The sequence below is a fragment of the Musca domestica genome, unplaced genomic scaffold (genome assembly GCF_030504385.1).
Source record: "Musca domestica strain aabys unplaced genomic scaffold, Musca_domestica.polishedcontigs.V.1.1 10, whole genome shotgun sequence".
Taxonomy (NCBI): domain Eukaryota; kingdom Metazoa; phylum Arthropoda; class Insecta; order Diptera; family Muscidae; genus Musca; species Musca domestica.
This window is the reverse complement of record NW_026712115.1, coordinates 14,310,235-14,334,258: the sequence shown is the minus strand read 5'-3', so window position 1 is coordinate 14,334,258 and position 24,024 is coordinate 14,310,235. Positions and strand designations below refer to the sequence as shown.

Here is a 24,024-nt window from a genome sequence, read left to right as displayed (position 1 = left end):
AGTTCGTCCAGTATTAGAATATGGTTGTATTTTATGGGGTCCATTTTATAAATATTATTCTGATAAAATTGAATCAGTACAAATTCAGTTTTTAATTTTTGCCTTGCTTAGTTTAAATTGGAACCCCTCTGAACTTCTTCCCCCAACGAGAGTCGTTTAATGTTGATCGATCTTCAATCTCTTGAATATTGAATCTTTATGTTAAGAGCATTATTTATCATTAAATGAATATGTGCATTGATTGATTCCCCTTTTCTCACGGGTGAAATAAACTGTAATGTAAATTCCTATGAGGATAATTATCTTTAAGATGATTTTCTACCCCAGCGTTTTTTACCCAAGACTAAGATGCGCAATTTTCCGAGAAATAAAACTTTATAAGAAGAGGGTTTCTTCTCCCTTAGAAACAAAGATGTCCAATAAGGGCCAAAAATGAAAAAAGTGCCCAAGACCCCGAAAATACCTTAAATCATATGATGGTGATACCAAAACGTGATAATTTTTTGCAAAGATGGTTTCTTCTTAAATTATCAACATGAGCTAAAATTAGTACGAAAAATATGGTTAAAATGTAGAATATACTTGAAATCGGGTAGTTCCGTTATCAGGGGTTATGATCCATATCATGACCTGCCAAAGCGATTATAGGTATCTTGAATGTACATTTGAAAAAAGTAAGTCAAAATTAGAAAAAAATCATGCAAAATAAAACATTACTATTTTACATTTGAAAAGTCAAAATGAAAATTTTAATACATCACATTTTTATGCGATTTTCTTGGATATTATCCTTTTCGGAGAGGAGACAATTCCGAATTTGTGTGAATCGTTAAAATCAGTCCAGCGGTTCTTAAGTTATAAGCGTAGCAACTAACACAAATTTAACAAATTTTAATATAAATATTGATTCGACTAAATAGAAATAAATAACTATGGAAGGAGGGCAAAATAATTTCTGAATAGTCAAAGTTAATTACGCTTTTACAACCATTACCATAGCACCTCAAATTGCGCAGTTCCAAAAAGTCTATGTTCTTGTTCATAGTAAAATTCAATGACGATTAAACAATACCCGCGTTGTTGTCCGTCAATCGGTAAACATCACTATAGATCGGCGGGCCTGGGGACTGTACCAAAATATTTACGTATGTTGACATTTTTCTGTAAGATGGTTCTCTACTCACAAAGTATCCTAAAAACAGCAAATAATGGCCAAATCAGTTGAAAAACGTGGCCAAGACCACGGTCACAGCTGAGATCAGGGATACATTTATATAAGGGTTATACCAAAACGTGGCCCAACCAATATTCTCTTGGGGGTTACAAATTCAATAGAAAACAAAATTTTCTTTTCCGACCACCAATTAGATGTGAAAGTGGACTTGGAGATACTCCAATGTGGGGAGTTTACTTAAATAAATTCCTATGTGCAATTATCTGTATGATGGTTCCCTACCCCAGGGTAGCATAAATACAATTTTTAGCCAAATCAATTAATGAATGTGGTCAAGACCAAAATGGGCCCTACTCTGAAAATTTCAAATTTTATGCGAAGAAACAAAGATGCCAAATAATGGCCAAAATATTAAAAAAGTGACCAAGACACCAAAAATAGCTTAAATCATACGATGGTTATATAAATATGAAATCGGGTTGTACCCTTATCCGTGAGTTATGATCGATATCATGACCTGCAAAAGCGATTTAAGGTATCTTGAATGTTTGGGAAGAATTTCTGGAAGGATAGAAATCCTTTTCTTACTAAGAGCCCCATTCGCTCTACTATTTTCCACCCTTTATATTTGGTATTTTTCTGAATGTACATTGGACGGATTATTGTGACAGGAAAGTAGTAGTTCCACGCTTTGAAATGAGCCCCATTGGTCTTATTCGGTCATTTTTGTTTGTTTAAATGTGTTCGCATCTTCCAGCTGTAACGCCCAAAAGTCATGCTTTCGTTTTTGGGGTACATTATTATTTTAAATACCATTTTTACTTACATATGTTATATACATCAACTATGAATTATTTAAATGTATTTGAATATTAACGGTCACACAGGTCCCCTAGTAAAAAGAGGTATAATTAAAATACAACATTGGAACCCCTGGTGGCAAATGACGGAACTACGCAAAACTGTCAGATTGGGATCAGCTGCTGTCATGAGAAAACAACAATCGTCGACCAGCCAAAAAGGTATAAAAGGAGACGCATTTCACACAATCGAGACTGCCCTTTTTTACATTGATTTTTTTGGGGTTTTCTGAATTTTGAATTTTGTATTTAATTATTTGTATAATTGCCGCTGGCAGAATTCTGCAGCGTTTTAATATATTTGTAGTAGATAGCGAATAGCCATATGTTTATTTTATTCCTAATTTAGCAGTAAGTTATGCTGTTTAGATTTTAAGTATTTTATCAATAAATATGGCCTTAGGCAAAAACGAAACGAAACACAATCGAGATCAGTCTTCTGTTGATGGTTGGTAAGTCAAGAGTTATTGGGAGGAAGAAAAGGCGCGCAACCTTGGTTGAATTGAGTCTTAGTAAGCCAAACAATAAGCCTTGACTATTTGTGGTGACTGGACTGGACTGAACGCAGGGTCAAGTGAGGGTTGTAGCAATACTCCCTATTCTTGGGGCTGCGTTGACGGCGACTGAACGCAGGGTCAAGTGAGGGCTGTAGCAATACTCCCTATTCTTCGGGCTGCGTTGACGGCGACTGACGTACTCAGCGGGCTGCTGCTGTGCCAAAGCTGCCGCCACCCTATTCGTCGTTCGCCTCTCCATCGGGCCGCCGCTGTGCCAAGCTGCCGCCACTACTACTCGCCGCTGACGTATTCATCGGGCCGCCGTTGTACCAAAGCTGCCGCCACTACTATTCGTCACCTGCGTATTCATCGGGCCGCCGCTGTGCCAAGCTGCCGCCACTACTACTCGCCGCTGACGTATTCATCGGGCCGCCGCTGTGCCAAAGCTGCCGCACTACTATTCGTCATATTCGTCACCTGCGTATTCATTTAACATTTCGACTGAACTTTGTGATTTAGTGTTCTTCGTAAAAAGTTCTGAACGTGATTTTATTGTGTTTAGTGTAGTATTTAGTGTTATGTAAGGAAATAAATTTAAAACGTTTTAAGAAAACATTTTTGCTTCGCTCTCTCTCTCTTTATGTCCTAACAAATAAATTCTTGTGACGACTCTGGCCCCCGCTGAACCTGCCCCAGCTTCAAAGTGAAAACACGTCGTCACAATGGCGCCCGAGCAGGGACATGAAGGAGAGAAAGAATAAATAAATGAGTGAACAATAATTAGACAAATACGGATGAAAACCCAGTAAAAAAAAAACGAAAAAAAAAACTGAAACAAGTGAGAATAATAAAAAATGTCAAACGAAAAGACAATGTTGAAGGTCTCCTGGGCCTACATGCTAAAACAAAAAGACTTGGTAACATATCTTACTGAATTCAATCTTGATCCAGTTGGAAAAGTGGACGATCTCCGAAAAAGATGGGCTAAATTTCTCCACGACGACCATGAAGCCGATGTATACAGACGGCTTATAGAGTTGCAAAACAGACATGAAAGTACCAGTCCGACCAAATCGCCGACATTGCGAGCCGTCACAAAACAACCCCTTATAACCGTAACACCGTGTGGAGCAGAAGCAATAGTATTATCCCCAATAAAAACAGAGTACGCCCTTCCCCACACTTCCGCGGAAAAGGTCACATGGAGAGCCAAGCACAGGGGTAACAAACGGTCAAAAAGTACAGAAGTTGTCGCCAACAAACCCCGAATATGGATTTCAAAAAAATTCTCCGCCCAAGTCATCCAATAATTCGTCGTTAATCGTAATTCTCGACCAAATCCGAAAATGGAATATTACTTTTGAAAAGGGAATGGACCCTATTGGATTCGTAGAACGTGTAGAAGAAATGGCTGAAATGTACATCGTGGAATTGAATCAAATAACTAAAGTAATGCCAGAGTTGTTACGAGGTAAAGCTTTAATCTGGTTAAGGAACAACAATCGACACTGGACTACCTGGAGCAAATTTAAGAGCGATTTTCTGAAATTCTTTTGCCCCTGAGATACTTTGATAAATTGGAGGATGAAATTAGGAGAAGGATTCAGCGTAATAAGGAGCCGTTTAAGGAATATGTACTCTCTATACAGCATCTTATGCAGCACACCAATATGACCGAAGAACAAAAATTGGAACGAATTTTTAGAAACGCGCAGTCGGATTATCAATGGTACATTCGCCGTAAAGACTTTACCACACTTTCGGAATTGATCTCCTTGGCAGACGAACTAGAAAGCATACCAAATAATTCTCGGTCAGAACAGCCGCGACATCAACAAAACTATAATCGACATGCAGATAACTCTAGAAATAACCTGTATTGCACCAATCAAGGTGACCAAGTGCTAAACGAAAGCCCATCCAATACGGAAACGCAGCAGGACGAACCCCCGGCAAAGAAGAGTAACCAGAATATTACATCATTGCAATGTTAAGAATATCGCCTTACTGCAACTGTCTTAATAGAGGGGAAAGCTATTAAAGCAACTGTCGACACTGGTGCCACTAGCTGTTTTATAAAAAGAGAGTTTGCTGAAAAGATCAAGAAAAGGTTTACTTATTCACGATATGAGGCAAATGTTATCCTCGCAGACGGCACCGCGGTAAACATCACAAGATCAACGGTGTTACCTGTTACATTTGGAAGCCAAAGCTCAGATGTTACATTTCTCATCATGCCACAATTCAAGGAAAACATCATATTGGGATTGGAATTTCTAAAACAGTTCCACACGACCATTCACTGCGCCGGTATAAGCGTCAAATTAAGTAAGCCAACCACATCAACGGAGCGTTGTACCGTGGCTATAGGAGAGGAAACCCCATCAAAAGAAGTAATAGATACAATGACAGCTACGAATAATGTATCCCCCAACGTGAAGGAAGATAAATCATTACCAGGAACGCCGGGACACGTTGTCAAACTATCATCAACATCGCTATCTTCCCGATCGTCGTCGTCATCCTCATCAGCCTGGTCGTCTTCATCGTCATCCTCATCAGCCTTGTCGTCTTCATCATCATCCACAAGCCAAACGATGACACCTCATCAGCCAACATTGTGTAGCAGTCAACCTTCCATCGATGAAGTGTTTATACCCAGTAAGGAGAATAATAGCACACCAAGTACGCTCAAATTGCCAGTCACTGAAATCCCAACTGAGACAACGCCATCGTCCTCGACAGACAATCCCGGGAACGATAACACATTTCTCGAACTGCCAAATTATCCCGAAAACCTACAAAGCCGTATCGAGAAGTTTAAAAACAATTGGAAAAGGGGACACAAACTGAAGCGAATGGTTAAACAAGATGGCAAGCAGTACCGCATAATAATATCAGCAGACGGGGTAGTGAAGGTATCTCTCCGAACTTCTGCAATTGGTCTCTAACATACCTTTATATTCGACCGAGATATAGTCGAACCAAAGTGCCCATGTCGGAGAAATAAAAGGTTACATAACACCCTAGGGCTTCCTGGCTATTGAAACCCAATACCAATAGAGAAAGCAAATCAAGGAAATCAAAAATCAGAGGGAGGAAGAGAGGCCATGTAACGCCCAAAAGTCATGCTTTCGTTTTTGGGGTACATTATTATTTTAAATACCATTTTTACTTACTTATGTTATATACATCAACTATGAATTATTTAAATGTATTTGAATATTAACGGTCACACAGGTCCCCTAGTAAAAAGAGGTATAATTAAAATACAACATTGGAACCCCTGGTGGCAAATGGCGGAACTACGCAAAACTGTCAGATTGGGATCAGCTGCTGTCATGAGAAAACAACAATCGTTGACCAGCCAAAAAGGAATAAAAGGAGACGCATTTCACACAATCGAGATCAGTCTTCTATTGATGGCTGGTAAGTCAAGAGTGATTGGGAGGAAGAAAAGGCGCGCAACCTTGGTTGAATTGAGTCTTAGTAAGCCAAACAATAAGCCTTGACTATTTGTGGTGACTGGACTGGACTGAATGCAGGGTCAAGTGAGGGTTGTAGCAATACTCCCTATTCTTCGGGCTGCGTTGACGGCGACTGAATGCAGGGTCAAGTGAGGGTTGTAGCAATACTCCCTATTCTTCGGGCTGCGTTGACGGCGACTGAACGCAGGGTCAAGTGAGGGTTGTAGCAATACTCCCTATTCTTCGGGCTGCGTTGACGGCGACTGAACGCAGGGTCAAGTGAGGGTTGTAGCAATACTCCCTATTCTTCGGGCTGCGTTGACGGCGACTGAACGCAGGGTCAAGTGAGGGTTGTAGCAATACTCCCTATTCTTCGGGCTGCGTTGACGGCGACTGAACGCAGGGTCAAGTGAGGGCTGTAGCAATACTCCCTATTCTTCGGGCTGCGTTGACGGCGACTGACGTACTCAGCGGGCTGCTGCTGTGCCAAAGCTGCCGCCACCCTATTCGTCGTTCGCGTATTCATCGGGCCGCCGCTGTGCCACTCTATTCGCCGCTGACGTATTCATCGGGCCGCCGCTGTGCCAAAGCTGCCGCCACTACTATTCGTCACCTGCGTATTCATCGGGCCGCCGCTGTGCCAAAGCCGCCGCCACCCTATTCGTCGTTCGCCTCTCCATCGGGCCGCCGCTGTGCCAAGCTGCCGCCACTACTACTCGCCGCTGACGTATTCATCGGGCCGCCGCTGTGCCAAAGCTGCCGCCACTACTATTCGTCACCTGCGTATTCATCGGGCCGCCGCTGTGCCAAAGCCGCCGCCACCCTATTCGTCGTTCGCCTCTCCATCGGGCTGCCGCTGTGCCAAGCTGCCGCCACTACTATTCGTCGTTCGCCTCTTCATCGGGCCGCCGCTGTGCCAAAGCTGCCGCCACTACTATTCGTCACCTGCGTATTCATCGGGCCGCCGCTGTGCCAAAGCCGCCGCCACCCTATTCGTCGTTCGCCTCTCCATCGGGCCGCCGCTGTGCCAAGCTGCCGCCACTACTACTCGCCGCTGACGTATTCATCGGGCCGCCGCTGTGCCAAGCTGCCACTGCTACCCGCTTACTAACATTTTGACTGAACTTTGTGATTTAGTGTTCTTCGTAAAAAGTTCTGAACGTGATTTTATTGTGTTTAGTGTAGTATTTAGTGTTATGTAGGGAAATAAATTTATAACGTTTTAAGAAAACATTTTTGCTTCGCTCTCTCTCTCTTTATGTCCTAACAAATAAATTTTTGTGACGACTCTGGCCCCCGCTGAACCTGCCCCAGCTTCAAAGTGAAAACACGTCGTCATACAGCTGAACCACGATGTAGGCCCTAGAGTTGAAAGGTAGATGTCAGTTAACATCGTATTTCGCACTTATTTCATTTTTTTGGTGAAAAATTGTATATAGTGAAAAATTATTCTTTATTTTGTTCACAAAAACTCCACTGAATTCAATTTAATAATACAAATTGAAAAAAATTGACAAAAGAAGAATAACAAATTGAAAAAATCGTCAACTTGTTCGCTGAATTTTTACAGCAAATGTTTAAAGATCCTTATATAGCTTGTCAATAGAATGTACTTCTATTTTAAAATTCGATTCCATTAAATTATTTCGACATCATCTATTCCGTTTCGCCACAACATAATTCGGTACTACACTTCCATGTAACTCGCCATCAATTTCATTTCTCAAGAAATCAAGTAAATTAAATAAATTGGTTTAATATTCAAATTCAAAAATAAAATATAAAAAACACTACAAATGTACATTAGAAAAAAGTAAGTCAAAATGGAAAAAATCGTGCAAAATAAAACATTACTATTGTACATTTCAAAAATCAAAATGCAAATGTTAATATATTACATTTTTTTGGAAATTATCCTTTTCGGAGAGGAGACAATTCCGAATTTGTATGAATCGTTAAAATCAGTCCAGCGGTTCTTAAGTTATAAGCGTAGTAACTAACACAAATTTCTTTTATATATATAAGATAGATATAGATTAAAAAGTACTGACAACGACAGTTCCTCAGCCCCAAATAAATACTTAGAGGGGGATGGAAAGTCAACAGTATCTTGTGCAATTTTCAAACCGATATCTCCTCTATATTGGGAAATATAAGGATTTTAGATAAATCAAAATTGTGGGCGCAAAAGTGGGCGTGGTCTATATTTTTTTCTTTAAAAATCTAACCCGGGGTATGACGAAAGTTTTTACAAAAAATTATGCAAATCGGTCCAGTCGTTTTCAACTGATTCCGTTACCAACAAACAACAATTGATTTTTATATATATAGATATATATTGAGGGCAGACTGATTTCAGAATAGTCAAATATAATTACTATTTTACACCCATTACCGTAAAATGGGAACTAATTTTATTTGTCATTTAAATTGTAAATTGGAGACCCGATAAAGTCCATATTTTTCATCATTGTATAATTCAATGACGATTCAACAAATATTCGGTCCCGTGCTACTTTCTTATATCTGTAATTTGTTCATGTTTTCACAATTAATTATAGATGTACATCTCAAACTTACGTTCTTGGGGGTTACAAATTCAAAAGAATACAAAATTTTCTTTTCTGACCACACATTAGATGTGAAAGTGGACTTAAGAATACTCCAATGTGGGGACTTTACTTAAATAAATTCCTATGTGGCAATTATCTGTATGATGGTTCCCTACCCCAGGGTACCATAAATATAATTTTTTTGCCAAATCAATTGATGAATGTGTTCAAGACCAATATAGGCCCTACTCCGCAAATTTTATGCGAAGAGGTTCTCTACCCCCTTAGAAACAAAGATGCCAAATAAGGGCCAAAAATAGAAGAAAGTGGCAAAGACCCCAAAAATAGCTTAAATTATACGATGGTCATATATGATCGATATCATGACCTGCAAAAGCGATTCAAGGTATCTTGAAAGTTCGGGAAGAATTTCTGGAAGGATAGAAATACTTTTCTTACTAAAAGTCTCATTCGCTTTACTATTTTGCACCCTTTATATTTGGTATTTTACTGATTGTACTCCCAAAAAAGTTTGCATTTTGAGCTCTCATTGGACGGATTATTGCCACATGAAAGAAGTAGGTTCACGCTTTGAAATGAGTCCTATTAGTCTTGTTCGGTTATTTTTGTTTGTTTAAATGTGTTCGCATCTTCCAGCTGAACCACGATGTAGGCCCTGGAGTTGAAAGGTAGATGTCAGTTAATATGGTATTTCACACTTATTTCATTTTTTGGTGAAAAATTGTATATAGTGAAAAATTATTCTTTATTTTGTTCACAAAAAATCCACTGAATTCAATATGATAATACAAATTGAAAAAAATTGACAAAAGGAGAATAACAAATTGAAAAAATCTTCAACTTGTTCGCTGATTTTTTACAGCAACTGTTTAAAGATCCTTACAAAGTTTTTCAATAGAATGTACTTTTATTTTAAAATTCAATTCCATTGATTTCTTTCGATATTTTCCCGATTTGAGAATTTTTGCAATGAGATCTCTTTTTCGTGATTTTTTAGCGATTTTGAAAACGTAATTATCTTTTAACTTTGTTGTGATCGCGTTAAATTATTTTGATATCATCTATTCCGTTTCGCCACCACATAATTCGGTACTACACTTCCATGTAGCCTGCCATCAAATTCAGTTCTCAAGAAATCAGGTCAAATAAAAAAATTGGTTTAATATTCAAATTCAAAAATAAAATATAAAAAACACTACAAATGTACATTAGAAAAAAAGTAAGTCAAAATGAAAAAAAAAAATCATGCAAAATAAAACATTACTATTGTACATTTCAAAAGTCAAAATGAAAATGTTAAAATATCACATTTTTACGTAATTTTTTTGGATATTATCCTTTTCGGATAGGAGACAATTTCGAATTTTTATGAATCTTTAAAATCAGTTCAGCGGTTCTTAAGTTATAAGCGTGGTAACTAACACAACTTTCTTTTATATATATAGACTAGCTGGCCCGGTCCGCGTTGCCGGCCCGTAGTTTTAGTCTTTAATGCAAATTTTGCATAGCATAATATTTCACAAATCTAGCTCATAAAGGTGAACAAATTTTAATATAAATATTTATTCGACTAAATAGAAATAAATAACTATGGAAGGAGGGCAAAATAATTTCTGAATAGTCAAAGTTAATTACGCTTTTACACCCATTACCATAGCACCTCAAATTGCGCAGTTCCCAAAAAGTCTATGTTCTTGTTCATAGTAAAATTCAATGACGATTAAACAATGCCCGCGTTGTTGTCCGTCAATCGGTAAACATCACTATAGATCGGCGGGCCTGGGGACTGTACCAAAATATTTACGTATGTTGACATTTTTCTGTAAGATGGTTCTCTACTCACAAAGTATCCTAAAAACAGCAAATAATGGCCAAATCAGTTGAAAAACGTGGCCAAGACCACGGTCACAGCTGAAATCAGGGATACATTTATATAAGGGTTATACCAAAACGTGGCCCAACCAATATTCTCTTGGGGGTTACAAATTCAATAGAAAACAAAATTTTCTTTTCCGACCACCAATTAGATGTGAAAGTGGACTTGGAGATACTCCAATGTGGGGAGTTTACTTAAATAAATTCCTATGTGCAATTATCTGTAAGATGGTTCCCTACCCCAGGGTGACATAAATACAATTTTTAGCCAAATCAATTAATGAATGTGGTCAAGACCAAAATGGGCCCTACTCTGAAAACTTAAAATTTTATGCGAAAAGGTTCTCTACCTTCTTAGAAACAAAGATGCCAAATAATGGCCAAAATATTAAAAAAGTGACCAAGACACCAAAAATAGCTTAAATCATACGATGGTTATATAAATATGAAATCGGGTTGTACCCTTATCCGTGAGTTATGATCGATATCATGACCTGCAAAAGCGATTTAAGGTATCTTGAATGTTTGGGAAGAATTTCTGGAAGGATAGAAATCCTTTTCTTACTAAGAGTCCCATTCGCTCTACTATTTTCCACCCTTTATATTTGGTATTTTTCTGAATGTACATTGGACGCATTATTGTGACAGGAAAGAAGTAGTTCCACGCTTTGAAATGAGCCCCATTAGTCTTATTCGGTCATTTTTGTTTGTTTAAATGTGTTCGCATCTTCCAGCTGAACCACGATGTAGGCCCTGGAGTTGAAAGGTAGATGTCAGTTAACATCGTATTTAGCACTTATTTCATTTTTTTGGTGAAAAATTGTATATAGTGAAAAATTATTTTTTATTTTGTTCACAAAAACTCCACTGAATTCAATATAATAATACAAATTGAAAAAAATTGACAAAAGAAGAATAACAAATTGAAAAAATCTTCAACTTGTTCGCTGATTTTTTACAGCAAATGTTTAAAGATCCTTATATAGCTTGTCAATAGAATGTACTTCTATTTTAAAATTCGATTCCATTAAATTATTTCGACATCATCTATTCCGTTTCGCCACAACATAATTCGGTACTACACTTCCATGTAACTCGCCATCAATTTCATTTCTCAAGAAATCAAGTCATTAAATAAATTGGTATTAATATTCAAATTCAAAAATAAAATATAAAAAACACTACAAATGTACATTAGAAAAAAGTAAGTCAAAATGGACAAGTTAAAAAGCAGTAAGTTCGGCCGGGCCGAACTTTTAATACCCTCCACCATTTACAACGAATTTGGAAATTTTCAAAAAATAAAATCCTTAACAAATTCTGTTAAAATTTTAAAAATACCGAATATAGCCGTTATATTGGGGTCTATACGACGTGGACATACATATGCATTGTTTGTCATAAGCCATTACCATATTCAAATTCGAAACTGGACCCGCACCGACAATTTTCTGTCACAGACTGTAGTTCCCATAACGAACTTCAAATACCAAATTTTAAACAATTCCGGTTAATAATGTCGCTATCATCAAAATACCGAATATAGCGAGGTGCCGTTATATGGGGGCTATACGAAGACGTGGACCTGCACAAACAATTTTCTGTCTTAGGGTGTAGTATCCATTTGGAACTTCAAATACCAAATTTGAAACAATTCCAGTGAATAATGTCGCTAAAATCATCAAAATACCGAATATAGGGAAGTACCGTTATATTGGGGCTATACGAAGACGTGGACCTGCAAAGACAATTTTCTGTCTTAGGGTGTAGTATCCATTTGGAACTTCAAATACCAGATTTGAAACAATTCCCGTGAAAAATGTCGCTAAAATCATCAAAATACCGAATATCGGGAGGTACCGTTATATGGGGGCTATACGAAGACATAGACTTGCACAGACAATTTTCTATCTTAGGGTGTAGTATCCATTTGGAACTTCAAATACCAATTTTGAAACAATTCCGGTGAATAACGTCGTTAAAATCATCAAAATACCGAATATCCGGAGGTACCGTTATATGGGAGCTATATGAAAACGTGGACCTACATGGCCCATTTACGAACTTAACCTGCCTACTGGAAAAATAAACATGTGTGCAAAATTTTAGTCATCTATCTCAATTTATTCGAAAGATAGCGTGATTACAACAGACACACAGACGGACAGACAGACAGACAGACAGACAGACAGACAGACGGACAGACAGACAGACAGACGGACATCGCTAAATCGACTTAGAATTTTACGCTGATCAAGAATATATACACTTTGTTGGGTCTGACATGAGTATTTCGAGGAGTTACAAACGGAATGACAAAGTTAATATACCCTCCATAGTATGGTGGAGGGTATAAAAAAATCATGCAAAATAAAACATTACTATTGTACATTTCAAAAGTCAAAATGAAAATGTTAATATATCACATTTTTACGCAATTTTTTTGGATATTATCCTTTTCGGAGAGGAGACAATTCCGAATTTGTATGAATCGTTAAAATCAGTCCAGCGGTTCTTAAGTTATAAGCGTAGTAACTAACACAAATTTCTTTTATATATATAAGATAGATATAGATTAAAAAGTACTGACAACGACAGTTCCTCAGCCCCAAATAAATACTTAGGATGAAAAGTCAACAGTATCTCGTGCAATAATTTTCAAACCGATATCTCCTCTATATTGGGAAATATAAGGATTTTAGATAAATCAAAATTGTGGGCGCAAAAGTGGGCGTGGTCTATATTTTTTTCTTTAAAAATCTAACTCGGGGAATGACTAAAGTTTTTACAAAAAATTATGGAAATCGGTCCAGTCGTTTTCAACTGATTCCATTACCAACAAACAACAATTGATTTTTTTAAATATATATATATATATATATATATATATATATATATATATATATATATATATATATATATATATATATATATATATATATATATATAGAATTGTTTGTTCAAGCTAGTCCTTATCTACTACGCGTACTTAGCAGAGCTACTATTAACAAAGATATGTTTATATTGCGAATTTGTTTGAAAAAAAAAACATTATTGTATTGTAGTAGGTTAAGTTAGATTTATGCAAGTAGTTATTAAGAAATAAAATTAGAATCTAAACTACATCCGAGCGTAAAGGTTGTTCTTTCTTTTTCAAATAAACATTAGTCCTTCGATAATAATATTCAGCGGCCATAGGGAAATAAAAAAGGTCACAAAGGAAATTTAAAAGATTGAAAAAATAAATAAAATAATAATACTACTAATAATAAAAGACCACAAGGGGCACAAAACAGACCACTGGGGCAAATCTTAAAGATTTAAAAAAAAATTAAAATAAGACCACAATTTGGAAGGAGCTTGAAAATTAAAAAAAAATCCGAAAACTACCACTTAATTAACAACCGTTATCGGGAGGTACCGCTGTATAATATGGGGAGCATACGAAGACGTGCTTATGAAATATTGTGTAATATGAGAACAGAACAGTTTCAGTGAATTATGTGGACCTGCATAAAATGTTTGTCATAGGCTGTAGTACCCATTACGAAATTTGAAAAATTCCGGTAAATAATGTCGCTAAAATGATGAAAATAACGAATATCGGGAGGTACCGTTATATGGGGGCTGTAAGGAGACGTGGACCTGCATATGATTTTTTTTGCCATAGGTTGTGGTTCCCATCACGAACTTTAAATACGAAATACGTTATATGGTACGATATCGTGGACCGATATAGCCCATCTTCGAACTTGACCTGCCTGCAAACAAAAGACTGAGTGATCTGTGAAAAAAAAAATTTAAAATATATATATTTTTTTTGCGTTCGGTCCCACGCCTCTCACACCCGCCCCTGCCGACCGAGGGGGCAACCTCCCTATAACGTAGAGAGCGCGTGCACACCAAAGTCCCAGTGAATAAAATACAAAAGTAATTTTTAAAGTTATACACAACTTAGTAAACATAAATTTACAAAGCAACAATCTAAAAGCGCTACTCATTGACCACATCTACTTTTCCGCATAGGGGATTGTAGATCAAACGCCAGATGATCAAACAGCTTGATGATTTAAAACAAACCTTAAATACAGCTTATAGAGTTAAGAAAAACAAACATATTAGATAACATAACATTAACATAGACATTTCACGACATAAATTACATTTTTTTTATTGTGTTCAAGGGACTATTTTAGCAAATAGATTTATATAAGCTGTTATAAATTACACAAAGTGATCTCATTGAGCTGTTAAGTTCATAATTTCTTTTTGCAATGGACAATTTCAACGGTTAAAAATTACGAGTTCTACGAAAAGGAACATTATAGTTTATTTCACCAGTGAGAAAAGGGGAATCAATCAATCCACGTATTAATTTAATGATAAATAATGCTCTTAACATAAAACGTCTTTTTTCAAGAGATTGAAGATCGATCAACATTAAACGATAGATAGAATTATCTAAGCTGTTATAAATTACACAAAGTGATCTCATTGGGCTGTTAAGTTCATGATTTCTTCTTGCAATGGACAATTTCAACGGTTTAAAATTACGAGTTCTACGAAAAAGAACATTACAGTTTATTTCACCCGTGAGAAAAGGGGAAACAATCAATGCACATATTCATTTAATGATAAATAATGCTCTTAACATAAAGATTCAATATTCAAGAGATTGAAGATCGATCAACATTAAACGACTCTCGTATGGGGGAAGAAGTTCAGAGGGGTTCCAATTTAAACTAAGCAAGGCAAAAATTAAAAACTGAATTTGTACTGATTCAATTTTATCAGAATAATATTTATAAAATGGACCCCATAAAATACAACCATATTCTAATACTGGACGAACTAGACTAACAAACAATCTTTTGGTTACGTAAGGATCATTAAACTCTTTGGACCAACGCTTGATGAATTCTAGTAAAGATTTAGCTTTATTAACACAAGAATGAATGTGTAAATGAAACCGTAGCTAAGGGTCTAAGATTACGCCCAAATCAACAAAAGACTCAACATTATCCAATTTGTAAGAGCCAATATGGTAGTAAGATAATAATGGTTGGTTTCGACAGAGCGACAATTTTTTGCATTTTTTTAGGTTAAGAGACTTACCATTCGCATTACACCAATTTAAATCGTATTGTAATGAAATTGCATCGTTAAGTGAGTTTATGTGAAGAAAGAGTTTTACAGTATCAGCGTACATCAGATCAGCGTTCATTAGAAAAACGAGTAATTTTCGGAAAATCGTTCAGATTAAGAACAAATAGTAGTGGACCAAAGTTACTTCCCTGCGGTAACCAAAAGCAACATAAAAAAATTTCGAAGATGTATTATTAAAAATACCATTTTGGGTGCCACAATCTAAAACTAGTTTAAGGAGCAAAAGCTTGTGCACTACCGTATCAAAAGCTTTTTACTGTTTACTAACAAAACCGTTATGTACATGACAAACAAATTCTAAGAGATTAGTGATTGTAGATCTACCTTTCATGAATCCATGTTGAGAGGGTGAAATTATAGTTTTTAGGTAATGTGATATCCTAAAACTAAAAGTTCGAAGAGTTTGGGAATAGCACTTAATTTAGCGATACATCTATAATTATCGACTGAACACCTATTTCCTGATTTATGAAGAGGAATGACAAAGCTCAACCTCCAGTAACATGGAAAATAACCTTTTATTAGGGAATAATAAAAATTTTAGTGAGCGGCACGTAAAGTTCGCTAACACAAGATTTTAGTATATACGTTGGAATGCTATCAGGACCAGGGGAGAACGAAGAACGTAATGTTCTTAACCCAGAAAAAACGTCATCTTCTGTTAAGATAATACTAGGAAAATAGTTCAATTTATCGATATTGTAGCTATAAATACCGTTAAAAGTGTTCGACGTATAAGATGATTGAAAAAAGACGGCAGATAAATTAGCAACATCTAAGTTATCACTAGATTCAATACTACCAATTTTCATATGACTTGGAAATTTTTGCGATTTCCTTTTAGAATTTACAAATTTGAAAAAATTTTTTGGGATTATGCAACAAGTTCTGTCTCATCTTATTAAATGTTGAGAATAACATTTGGAATTTTCAGAGTTGTATTTATACCTTGCAGAAAAATACTTTGAATAATTCAATGCCTTATTCGATTTCTTAAATTTTTTAAATAATCTTCTTTTTAAAAGGCGTAAACCAAGCGGGAGCGGGTCTATAATTTGCTTAATAGTAGGTACCGAATAAGATAAAGCAGATTTAAGTTGATCATAGAATGTTGAGACACTGGAGTCAATATCGCCATATAGTATTATATTAGTAGAAGAGGCTCTCAATTCGAGATTTATCATCAGCGTGGGATGATAGCTTTCATCAGGAAGTACAAAGGGAGAGCATCTGGATATCGAAATGTTGAACCAAGGAGAGAAGACTAAATCCAATAATCTGTCTTTAATATTTAAAATGTCATTCAATTCGTACAAGCAGGATTCAAATATAATATCCCAAAAGGCATGAAAACCAATTGGGTATGACGAGGGAACATAATCTACAATATTAAACCCATACACATTAACGAAGAATTATCCGTAAGAAAAGAAGACACTTTAGCAATTAGATTGGCATGGTTTATATAAATTTCAAGTCTAGAGTTAGGAGCTGTGTTACAGTGTTACCTGTGATATTTAGTTTAGCACATAAAAATTCACTAATGGGATCAGCTGAGACATCAAAAAACGCCGCCCCTTTTTTCATTGCTCGATCCTTTCTGTAAACGTGATAATTGTCAGAGAAAACCTCAGTATCAAGAACATCAGATTTTAACCATGTTTCCATAAAAGCAATTATTTTAAATTCACAAAAGAAGCTTTTAAGGAATAATGTCATGTTTACGTTAAAACTTTTTGTAGGGTTAACCTTCTTTGAGAGGATTTATTTGAAGTAAAAGTAATGGATATGACAATTTAAATCCAAATCCAGTGGGTTAACCCTCATATATATAAACGTACTATAAGTTTCTCAGTTTAGTATTTCATCCTCTAACATTTTGGTAGAGGATCCCGCAAACATCAATTAGTTTTTTGACGCTAGTAAGATATTCACTGGTCTAATTGAATTAGAGCGTTATCGGAATATAAATTCTTTTACAAAGGTATCTTAGGCCCAAAATGAACTACTAACAAGAATGTTAAACAATCTGGGAGGAACAGTTATTTTGTATGACGAAATATCAGGCTGCTGAGAGGAACGAAATTTAAAGATGTTTAAATCTTGATCAGTCACACCATTTAGATTAGATTTTATATAGCTGCGAAAGTTGTGCACTGCCGTATCAAAAGCTTTGCTAAAATTCTGCTGTTTACTAACAAATGTATATATATATATATATATATATATATATATATATATATATATATATATATATATATGTAGTCTGACAACTCTGCTCGCTTACAAGTGTTTTTCTGTGTGTCCAATATCATTCTGAATTATAAATTAATTTTTCCGTGTTTTTTTTTTGTGTCTCTCAAGTACTAAATAGTGATATTTCAAATATTTGAATTTATTTAAATTCCATTTGTGCGAAGTTTTCGCGTTTCATTCAGTGTTTTCCACCTTATTTACATTGGTGTTTATATTCTTCTTTTTGGTTTCCTATCCTTTCTTGCTTCCTTTGTGTTATTCTGTGTATTGACGTTTGTGGCTAGTATATATGACTTCATAATTGACATTAGAGTCCTGCTCTTCATATTGTCCTACAAAATCTTCATTAATGTCAGCCTCGATGTAGACCATTCTGTTTTGATGGTTGATGGATATTGTCTGAAACATGCCGTTTAATTAGGCACGAAGACATGATTTGTTTGTGGCCTATTTTTATAATATTTTTGGAGGTAAAGTTTATAGAGTTTGTGGTAATCGATATCCTCCCAACTAAGTGAGTCCAGGATGAAACACCATTAAAGGGTTAGTTGTCCAACTATTGTGACTTTCTGAACTGCTGATGTTAGGATGCTTTGTAATGCTAGGCCCTCTGAATTGTTCTTGTGCATGGACTTTGATTTTTAATCCAAGTCAGTTTTATTCAATATAATTTGATTACAAAGTGAATAAATTTACCTCAGCGCCATGAAGGCTTCATCGGGTAATATATTAAATTTATCAATGCCTTGTATTTATTCATAAAAACGTGAATTTGATTGTTTGTTGTAATTTACGCACAATATTGCTCAATAAAATTGATTTTAATATTCTTCTAAAATTGTAGCTTAATTTTCTATATGATTTGGGATACGGTTTAGTTCTATTCAGATTTTAGGTTCAATTCGCCTCTGGTGTGCACCTTGCTACCCTAGAATTTAAACTGTTCCTCGTATTAATTGAAGTTATTGGTCAAGGTTCAGAACTATGTATAACATATATGTAGACATGCAACTGTAAAATGCAGTTAAATCATAGCATAGCATCATATTCCACTTGATTTAGAACAACCTCACGATTGTATGGGTAGAAAGAGCGATATCATTCCCATACAATACTAAAATCGGTGACTAAAAAAATATGGAGTTTTGGCCAGGAAAATCGACTATTGTGTGATACTAAAAAAAATAAATGTTTTAAAATTAAAATCTTATAAATTGAATAAATGATATTATAGACAAACATTAATAAGTCAATTACATTCAATTCTAAACAAATTGATTTTTTATACCCTCCACCAAAAAAGATATGGAGGGTATATTAAGTTCGTCATTCCGTTTGTAACTCATCGAAATAATCATTTTAGACCCAACAAAGTATATATATTCCTGATCAGCGTAAAATTCTAAGACGATTTAGCCCTGTCCGTCCGTCTGTTGTAATCACGCTACAGTCTAAACGAATTAAGATAGGAAGCTAAAATTTTGCAGGTCAAGTTCGAAGATGGGCTATATCGGTCCACGATATCGTATAGCCCCCATATAACGGTACCCCCCGATATTCGGTATTTTGATGATTTTACTCAAATTTTTCAACGGAATTGTCTGAAAATACACACAAGGAGTTCCCTGTGGGTACTTTATACCTCGGCAGAGAATTGTCCATATAGGTCCACGATATCGTATAGCCCCCATGTAACGGTACCCCCCCGATATTCGGTATTTTGATGATTTTACCCACATTTTTCAACGGAATTGTCTGAAAATCCACACAAGGAGTTCCTTGTGGGTACTTTATACCTCGGCAGAGAATTGTCCATATAGGTCCACGATATCGTATAGCCCCCATGTAACGGTACCCCCCGATATTCGGTATTGTGATGATTTTACCCACATTTTTCAACGGAATTGTCTGAAAATCCACACAAGGAGTTCCTTGTGGGTACTTTATACCTCGGCAGAGAATTGTCCATATAGGTCCACGATATCGTATAGCCCCCATGTAACGGTACCCCCCCCCGATATTCGGTATTTTGATGATTTTACCCACATTTTTCAACGGAATTGTCTGAAAATCCACACAAGGAGTTCCTTGTGGGTACTTTATACCTCGGCAGAGAATTGTCCATATAGGTCCACGATATCGTATAGCCCCCATGTAACGGTACCCCCCGATATTCGGTATTGTGATGATTTTACCCACATTTTTCAACGGAATTGTCTGAAAATCCACACAAGGAGTTCCTTGTGGGTACTTTATACCTCGGCAGAGAATTGTCCATATAGGTCCACGATATCGTATAGCCCCCATGTAACGGTACCCCCCGATATTCGGTATTTTGATGATTTTACCCACATTTTTCAACGGAATTGTCTGAAAATCCACACAAGGAGTTCCTTGTGGGTACTTTATACCTCGGCACAGAATTATCTATATAGGTCCACAATATCGTATAGCCCCCATATAACGGTACCCCGGATATTCGGTATTTTGATGATTTTACCCACATTTTTCAACGGAATTGTCTGAAAATCCACACAAGGAGTTCCTTGTGGGTACTTTATACCTCGGCAGAGAATTATTTATATAGGTCCACAATATCGTATAGCCCCCGTATAACGGTACCCCCCGATATTCGGTATTTTGATGATTTTACCCACATTTTTCAACCGAATTGTCTGAAAATCCACACAAGGAGTTCCTTGTGGGTACTTTATACCTCGGCAGAGAATTATTTATATAGGTCCACAATATCGTATAGCCCCCATATAACGGTACCCCCCGATATTCGGTATTTTGATGATTTTACCCACATTTTTCAACGGAATTGTCTGAAAATCCACACAAGGAGTTCCTTGTGGGTACTTTATACCTCGGCAGAGAATTATCTATATAGATCCACGATATTGTATAGCCCTCATATAGCGGTACCCCCGATATTCGGTATTTTGATGTTTTTAGCCATATTTTTCAACGGAATGGTCACAAGGGGTTCTTTGTACACAAAGGGTTCTTTGTGAGCACTTTACCCACCGACAGAGAATTCTCTATATAGGTTAACGATAACGTATAGCTCCCATATAACGGTACCCCGCGATATTCGGTATTTTGATGATTTTAGCCACATTTTCCAATCGTATTGTCTGAAAATCCATACACGGAGTTCCTTGTGAGTACTTTACACGCAGACATAGATTTGTCTTTATAGGTCCACAATATCGTATATCACCCCATATATCGGTACCTTCCTACATTAGATATTTTAAAGAATTTTTATTGGATTTTATGTTTTTGAAAATTTTCTAATTCGTTCCAAATGGTGGAGGGTATTCAAAGTTCGGCCCGGCCGAACTTACTGCTTTTTTATACCCTCCACCATACTATGGAGGGTATATTAACTTTGTCATTCCGTTTGTAACTCCTCGTAATACTCATATCAGACCCAACAAAGTATATATATTCTTGATCAGCGTAAAATTCTAAGTCGATTTAGCGATGTCCGTCCGTCTGTCTGTCTGTCCGTCTGTCTGTCTGTCTGTTGTAATCACGCTATCTTTCGAATGAATTGAGATAGATGGCTAAAATTTTGCACACATGTTTATTTTTCCAGTAGGCAGGTTAAGTAGGTCCACGTTTTCATATAGCCCCCATATAACTGTACCTCCCTATATTCGGTATTTTGATGATTTTAGCGACATTATTCACGGGAATTGTTTCAAATTTGTGCATTTGAAGTTCAAAATGGATACTACACTATAAGACGGAAAATTTTCTGTGCAGGTCCACGTCTTCATATAGCCCCCATATAACGGTACCTCCCAATATTCGGTATTTTGATGATTTTAGCGACATTATTCACGGGAATTGTTTCAAATTTGGTATTTGAAGTTCAAAATGGATACTACACCCTAAGACAGAAAATTTTCTGTGCAGGTCCACGACTTCATATAGCCCCCATATAACGGGACCTCCCTATATTCGGTATTTTGATGATTTTAGCAACATTATTCACCGGAATTGTTTCATAATTGGTATTTGAACTTCGTCTGTGACAGAAAATTGTCTGTGCGGGTCCAGGTCTTCGTATAGGCCCCATATATCAGTACCTCCCTATATTCGGTATTTTGAAGATTTTAGGTACAATACCCACCGAAATTGTTTGAGATGTGGTATTTGAAGTTCGTAATGGATGCTGTTAAAACATACATAAATATTTTTTTTTATTATTCTATAAACATACTTTAGATTTAATTACCAAAACAAACAATAAATACAAAAATCAAGCACACCTACATATTTATAAGTTTTAAACTGCTTATACAGCATTATTATATCACATATTTGGACTATTTTATTGTTACAGTTAATTTTCTTTATTTTAGTTCATTGGCCATTGGTTCATTCACTTTTTGCAATGTTTTTAAGTTTCTTTAACACATTTATTTATTTTGCTTACATAGCATTTAATGTCTACTAGTAACCGACCTACATTACAATTAATTTATATCAGCATTTATCAATAGCATTTTTTAATTAATTATGTTAAGAAATTTTGTATATAAAGAGAGCCAGAAATAAAGAAAATTCAGTCGTCTTTTGTAGTGACTAAACTAAGAGTTTTAATTACTATCTAGGCGGCCTCCTTCAAGTTCATGTGCTTGGAAGGAAATTAATTTGGATACTAAGTGTCAGTTCAAATTTATGTGTTTGAACTGAATCGCACTAGATCCTACTATCATAACATTTTTTGGTGAGGAAATTGCCTGTAACTAATCATCATACAACAACTGCTGCTACTCGCTGATAAATCAACAAACAACAATGGCAAATGTCCAAGAGCTTATTTCTCAGCAAGAAGAAAGAGGCAGCAATTTCGAAAAATTCGTCTCTACTATAAAGAAGGCACCTCTTGAAAGGAGAACGGAAGACTTCTACAAGAGCAAACTTGATGAACTAAGGCTGTTATGGCAGAATTTTGAGAAGGCAGAAAACAGAATTCGCGATGATCCATCATTGTCAGAGGATGATCCGTATATTGCTCGGAATCTATATAGAACAATTGGAGAGAAGTTCAGCTCAACAATGGAATATATAGACGCGGAAATGAAGAAACTGAGGTCAGCCAAAAGTAAGCCAGTTCCCACCTTGAGAGAGAAATCGACTGAAGTTGTCGCAGGAGACAAAATACCTTCCCGTGTTGATGGGCTTGTCAGAATGATAAATGCTCGAATGAGTGCCCTTAGTCGTCACTTGCAAGGCTTGGGTACAATCGAAGCGGAACAGCCGAAGCAATTTTATAGCATCAAAGAAGATACTATAAAAAAGCTATGGAATCAAATAACGGAGCTCTACGATGAAATATTGCAGCAGATTGAAGATCCATCGAAAATTGGATTAAGTCAAGAAAACTACGATATGCTGGAAGATTCGGTACAAGACAACTTAATAAAACTAGCAGACTTGAAAGACAAATGCAGCGAAACCGTGACCATTGCACCTCAATTAGGGAGTGACATTATAGCACACAGTTCACTCCCACTACCAAAGGTAACAATTCCTCAATTCAATGGGGATTGTTTGAAGTGGCGTCAGTTCTATGAACTTTTCTTGGAGATGGTAGACAAACAGTCTCTTCCAAGTGTTCAAAAAATGTGGTATCTCAAAACCAATTTGTCTGGCGAGGCTGGCAAACTAATCAGTCATCTATCCTTGACAGAGGATAATTACAAAACGGCATGGATATTGCTGCAAGAACGTTATAACAATAAGCGGGTTCTTGTTTCCACTCTAGTAGAACGGATTTTGAGTCAACCAAATGGAACTTCATCAACGGCCTCCATCAAGGCTCTGCATGACACTACAAAGGAATGCATGCTAGCCCTCAACAATCTTCAAATCGACACAACGTCTTGGGATGCTCTATTGATTCAATTGCTCACAAAGAAATTGGATCACGCTCTGTACATACGATTCATGCAATCACTGGCGAATCCGAAGGAAGTTCCTACTATGAAAGAGCTGTTTTCATTTTTGGAACTTCAATTCGAATCAATGGAATCGATTGGAAAAGCGGCATCTACGCACAAGGGTTCAATCAAAACTGTTTCGTCCGTAACATCAGTGGAGGATCACAGGAGTTGTAAACTGTGCAAGAACGAC

The 24,024-nt window shown here is 36.4% G+C and overlaps 1 long non-coding RNA gene across 3 annotated transcripts in view; it reads left to right on the top strand.

Moving 5' to 3' along the window:
- Positions 1–1,760: 1,760 nt before the first annotated feature.
- LOC131804329 (uncharacterized) overlaps positions 1,761–24,024 on the top strand; it is a 46,765-nt gene continuing 24,501 nt past the window's right edge. Inside the window, exons 1-2 of one of the 3 annotated variants that reach the window (XR_009343079.1) lie at positions 1,761–5,676; positions 5,772–7,373. This is a non-coding gene — a long non-coding RNA (uncharacterized LOC131804329). Of the gene's footprint in view, positions 7,374–24,024 lie in introns of all 3 variants that reach the window. The other 2 variants (XR_009343080.1, XR_009343078.1) reach the window with 2 other exon arrangements.